This window comes from Crotalus tigris, unplaced genomic scaffold (genome assembly GCF_016545835.1).
Source record: "Crotalus tigris isolate CLP2741 ecotype Arizona unplaced genomic scaffold, ASM1654583v1 scf7180000024341.3516292, whole genome shotgun sequence".
Lineage (NCBI taxonomy): Eukaryota > Metazoa > Chordata > Lepidosauria > Squamata > Viperidae > Crotalus > Crotalus tigris.
Window position 1 is genome coordinate 3,054,443 of NW_024100511.1, and position 6,169 is coordinate 3,060,611.

General features: G+C 38.2%; 1 protein-coding gene across 2 annotated transcripts in view; it reads right to left on the reverse strand.

Annotated features, from left to right (window-relative positions):
• Nucleotides 1-5,697, reverse strand: part of CBR4 (carbonyl reductase 4) — a 44,105-nt gene extending 38,408 nt beyond the window's left edge. Inside the window, exon 1 of one of the 2 annotated variants that reach the window (XM_039326514.1) lies at nt 5,437-5,697. The gene's annotated coding sequence lies outside the window, so the exon portion shown is untranslated. The remainder of the gene's footprint in view (nt 1-5,436) is intronic. The other variant, XM_039326513.1, reaches the window with a different exon arrangement.
• Nucleotides 5,698-6,169: the final 472 nt, after the last annotated feature.

Sequence of the window (6,169 nt, forward strand, 5' to 3'; positions counted from 1 at the left end):
CATAACAGTATCATCTTGTGAAATCTCCATCTTTTTTTCCATGCCTTCAAATTTGTCCTCCAAAACCTCCACCTTATCTGCCACTTCTTCCACTCGAGAGTCCAGCTTCTGAACCACAGAAGCAAGTCCTTGTAAAGCCACAACTATATCTTGTCTCAAAATAATGTTATTCTTCACTAAAAGCTCTTTCACTTCCCCTCTAATTTGAGATATAGCATTTCCCATTATATCTTGCATATCTTTTACCGTTACTGATGGCAGAGGGGGGGAAGGTGGTGGTGTGGCTTTAGGTTGTTGTGCTGGTAGAATCGCAGGAGAGGAAGCCACCTTAGGTACTGTAAATGTTACTTGCCGCCTTGAAGCCATTTTCAAAAAGAAAAGTTTTGTTTCTTCTTTCCTCCTTCTTAAAGCAAATAGAAAAAATACAAAAAAAAATCCCTTAAAGAAATAACAAAAAAGAGTTTGACAGAGAGGGAAAATAATCTTCCTAAAACACAAATCCACCTTGAAAAAACCTTTAAAAACAATCTAATCCGTTCCGTTCCATTCCACTCCCTTCAAAAAAAACCAAAAAAAAATTCCAATCACCATTTTACTTTCCCTCTCGATAAAAAAAAAGAAAAAAAGGGAAGTAAAAATCAATCTTTAAGTTTAAAGTCCAAATAAAATAAAAAAAATAATAAAATCCTTTATCCAGCTCTGTCCGCTTTTAAAATAACTCACCCGATTCCTTTAAGCGCGGAGGTGGGAGCGGCGTCTTGCTTTGTCCCCAAGGGACAAAGACAGCTGAGAAGCGGAGACAACCTGAACTCCGTGGGAGCACTCTTTTCACCCCCAAAAGAAAAATTCCTTGGGGGTCTCAGAGGCTCTACCTCTATTCAGATGATACTCCCCTCCCTCCCTTTGCCCGGGAAGGAGGTTTTGAGCCGCGGAACAGCTGATGCCTGCTGTTCTCTGCGGTTCTAACGCTTTCTCAGGAGGACGGCTACAAAGTAGCCGCCATCGCCAGCGCTAATCCACCAAAAGTCTCCATAGAGAGGGAAATTTAAGAAACATTGTGTGAATTGTATATTTATAATGTTATTGTTTCTTTTGTAATTAACCACCATATCTCCACGCTGGCTCTTAAGCTTCTGTTGGTGTAAAATGGAAAACTAATAAAAATTGTTTATAAAATAATAATAATAATAAAATATTGATCTGTAAAGGATCCATCAGATCCTGTCTATTATGCCTGCTTTCAACTACTCTTAATACAAGTTCCTGTTGGAAGAAATTGTTTCCAAGAGTTCTGCTTTTTTAAGATGTGGGATTGAAGTGGGTCCTTACATTACATCTTTATTAATATGCATATAAAATGTTAAAATGTTAAACTGACATTGATTTAACATGGTGGTCATACTTGCAAATTCAAACAAGATATGAAAAAGATGTAAAAGTAATGGGATTTTACAAAGAACAGACATCACTAGATAAAATACTTTTGAAAACAGATGAAAATCTGATTAAGAAACTTTATAAATTCCTGCTAAACTGGAAGATGGAAGAAGAACAGATAGAATTTAAACCAGAACTCTGTTTGTTAGGAATATTAGGTTTCAATTATGGAAAAGAGAATGAATATTGCATGTGCTGACAGCCGCAAGAATAATATTTGCCTAATTTTGGAAAAATGAAAATTTACCGTCTGACCAGGCTATAACAACAAAAATACTCAAATGTGCAGAAATGGATAGACTGACTTTAGAAATGAAAGAGAAAGAAGACACAATTTACTTTAAAACACAGGGAAAATTTTATTATTGTTTAGAAACACGCTAGAGTGAGAAAAGGTTATGAAATTTAAGGAGATAATTGACAATTTGTATTTATATTCCATGATTATTTGTATGAACTTGTTCTTATTTCTTCTTCTTCTTCCTCTTCCTCTTTGTATATTTGTGATCTTAAATAAAACTATAATTAATATGTAGTATATTATTATTTTAAAGTGATTATAATTAATTAATATTAAGCATTATTAAGTAGTGAAATGAATGAGATTTATTGATTAATTTGTTATTTACGTGATTATATGGAAAGTTGTTTAATAATAATTATTAAGATTTAATATGGTTTTTAAAAGGAAAATTAAATTTACTCCCCAATTATTTCTTTTGGGTATTTTTGTGGATTTTGATGTTAAAGAAACTATTTTAATGCTGAATTTAATAACAGCAGCAAGACTATTGGTGGGTCAGTATTGGAAAAAAGATTCTCTGCCTTCTTTAGAAGAATGGGTATTCAAGGTTTCTAACTTAGCAGAAATGGCTAAAATTTCTGCTTACTCAAAGGACCATTCACAAAAGAGATATGTTTCTGTATGGAGAAGATGGATAGAATATATTCAGAAGAAGTATGGAACAACAAAGTTTCATTTACTTTATGAATAATGGATTTTTATTAATTATGAATTGAAGTTTGCAGAGAGTTAAGGGTTATTATGATTCCGGTTATTGTATAAGTAGTAAATTTAAGTTGACTATGTTTAGTTTTCTTTTCTTTTCTTTTTTTTTGTAACCCTGTACTGAGCTCTGGGAAGTCGGGGGGGGGGGAAGGGGGGGAGGGGAGAGAATGGGTAGTATGTTCAATAGTTCAGATTTTGGTGATAGAGGATTGCTCGGGCATTTTCCCCCAGACCGCATCCGATTGAGAAGAAGAGGAGAGGGATAAGTAAGTAGAAAGATGGAGGAGAGAGGGAGGGGAGGAGAGGAGGAGGTAGAAGGAAGGGGGAAGTGAAGAGATGAGAGGGGGACACGGTCTGGGGGGAAATGGGTGAACAATGTCGGAATTTGGGTATTGTATTTTAACTTCTTATGTATCTGAATTTTTTTTCTTATGATTGTAATGAAAATAAAATAATAAAAATTAAAAAAAAAAGATTTAATATGTAAACCTGGACTGATAGACTTGCTGAAGTGATGTTATTTTGTGGGATTAATCCCACTTTTGTGTTATCCCTTTTCCCTGGTCTAACCTTTTTGTATGTTTCCCGTTGTCTTGCCCTTTTTGACCCTATTCCCCTATTACCTTTATAAAACTCAATAAAAATATTTATAAAAAAATGTTAAAATGTTAAATGAAGTCATTAAAACCTCTAAAAATGATATGGGGAGAAAATAAATTATCTTTTTTGTGATCTTTTGATCTATTCTGTTTTCTCCCTATATCATTTCTCACAGTATCATTCAGCAATACTGTAGTTTACAATATTTACAAAAGCAATGCTAAATGTGTTTCATCTTTATAAATGAGTTAGCTGAGGGAATATCTTCATAAATAATTTAGATGAGGGAATAGAAAGAAAACTCATCAAATTTGCAGATACACCAAACTTGCAAGGATAGTCAACATGCCAGAAGATAGGCTCAAGATCCAAATGGATCTCAGGAGACTTGAACACTGGACCTTATCTAACAAAATGAAATTCAGTGTAGAGAAAAGCAAAGTCTTACATTTAGCTAGGAAAAAGCAAAGGCATATATATATATACAGATTGAGCAAGACTTGGCTCAAAAACAGTAACTGTGAGAGGGACCTTGGAGTCCTAGTGGACGATCACTTGACTATGAGCCAGCAGTGTGCAGCAACAACAAGATCCTGGATTGTATAAACACAGGCATAGAATCAAGATCATGAGAAGTACTATTACCGCTTTATAAAGCCCTAGTAAGACCACACCTAGAATACTGAAGCCAATTTTGGTCACCATACCACAAAAAAGATGTTGAGAGTTTGGAAAAAATATTAAAGAAGAGCAATGAAGATGATCAAGAGCCTGGAGACTAAAACATACAAAGAAGGGCTATGAGATTTGGGTCTGGCTAGTCTAAGGAAAAGAAGAAATAGGTGAGACACGATAGCAGTGTTCCAGTATCTGAGGGGCTACCACAAGGTAGAGGGGGCCAGATTGTTCACCAAAGCACCAGATGGAAGGACAAGAAACAATGGTTGGAAACTGATCAAAGAGAGAAGCAATCTGGAACTAAAGAGAAATTTCCTGACAGTTAGGATAATCAACCAGTGGAACAGCTTACCCTCAGAAATAGTGGGCGCTCCATCACTGAAGATTTTTAAGAAGAGACTGGACAGCCACCTGTCTGAGATGATATAGGTTCTCCTGCTCGAACAGGGGGCTGGACTAGAAGACCTCCAAGATCCCTTCCAGCTCTATTCTATTCTAAATGAGTCAACCGTGTGTTGCAGCCACCAAAAAAGCCAACGCAATCTTAGGCTGCATTAACAGAGGGATAGGATCAGGATTATGATAAATGATATTACCGCCTTATAATGCCTTGATAAGGCCACACTTGGAATACTGCATCCAATTTTGGTCACACAATATAAAAAAAATGTTGAGACTCTGGAAAGAGTGCAGAAAAGAATGACAAAGATGATTGGGGGGGGCTGGAAGCTAAAACATGTGAAGAATGGTTACAGGAATTGGGTATGTCTAGTCTAGTGAAAAGAAGAATTAGGGGTGACATGATAGCAATGTTCCAATATTTGAGGGGCTGCCATAAAGAAGGGGTCAACTTATTTCCCCAGCAAGACAAGAAGCAATGGATGAAAACTGATTAAAGAGAGAAGCAACCTAGAATTTAGGAGAGATTTCCTAATAATAGGAACAATTAACCAGTGGATCAGCTTGCCTTCAGAAGTTGTGGATGCTCCAACACTGGAGGCTTTTAAAAAGAGACTGGACAGCCATTTGTTTAAAATAGTATAGGGTCTCCTGCTTGGATTGGACTAGAACAGAGGTGTCAAGCTGCTGGAGCGCGGGCCAGTTGCATCATACGGAGGCCGCGCCCACCCCAGCTCCAGCAATGCAAAAAAAAAGTCGCAATACGTCATGACACCTCACATGACGCGGCGAGTTTGACACCCATGGACTAGAAGCTGTCTTTGATAATAACTAGCCCACCCTATGTAGGTTGGAGCGATGGAACTGAGATCCACCTCATTCAGAAAGCCCCAGGTTGACAGCAGCTGGTTTGGAAAGCAACTGAACAGGGGAGTTATGACTTAAATAGCAAAGTACAGATAAGCGGTTCCTGCAGGACCGCACAACTATTTCCAGTAAAAGTACAATCTTCTTTGTTGTCAGTCATGGAATGAAATTTAAGGCTAGCTTTTCGAGCCCAGATGTTCTTTTTGCTCATGCGGTGGCCAAGAGTGTTTTTACATCTTACTAGCCTACAATGCAACACGCAAACCCGTCATTTCCACAAACCAGGAATCGCATTCTCCAAACGCAGCGTTCCACTCAGCTGCAATGACATTAAGTTGCAGCTTGGGACGCTGCACGGATGCAACCCGGCAAGCAAAGCCACAGCCCTGGGCGACGCGTCAGAACACGAACAGCACGTGACCACCGACCGCAGCAATTGTACCTACCACCGAACGCGCGCAGAGCGGAAGAACGGACAGGGGGAAAAGGCCGGGAGGTAGTGGGCTCGACGAGTGGGCGAGGTACTCACGGACTGAGACACGGCCAATGCTAGCTGGCTGGGTCTCGGATCCTTTAGTTGCTCTTAACCAGCGAGTACGTCTCTAATCTGCTTCCTGGAAAACGAAGAGAGTCGAATGGAACCCTTCTGGATCTCCCTTGGCCGTGTCTGAATTCTTTCACCCAGAATGGGCGGTCTTTAGCTTACTAGGGGCGTGGCCATCATTTGAGGGACTTCCCTGACAGACATCTTTTCACACCGTCTTTTTAGCCCTTTTGGCAGTTGCAGTTTTCTTTACCTTGTATTGAACTGATACTATATTTAACTTTTTTAAAAAAATTGTCTTTTTGTGGAATTAGCAATTATTCTGCTTATTGACAGTGTCAGGTGCTTCTTACGTTGTTAAGTGCTGTTATTTATGATTAGTATGTTATGTACGCTATACGATTTAAATGAATTATTTATTAGATTTATATTACACCTTTCCTTCTGGACCTCATGGCAGCATATATGATATTTCTCCATCTTATTTTCCACATCACTTCAACCCAATGGCATCTACAGAGTTTTTTAGGTCCAAGGATGGAATAGAACTTCAATCTTCATGGAATCCAATGGTCTGACCATTACATCTCATCTTTTAGGGATCTATAATCCTAATCCCATCCACTTTTAGAAGA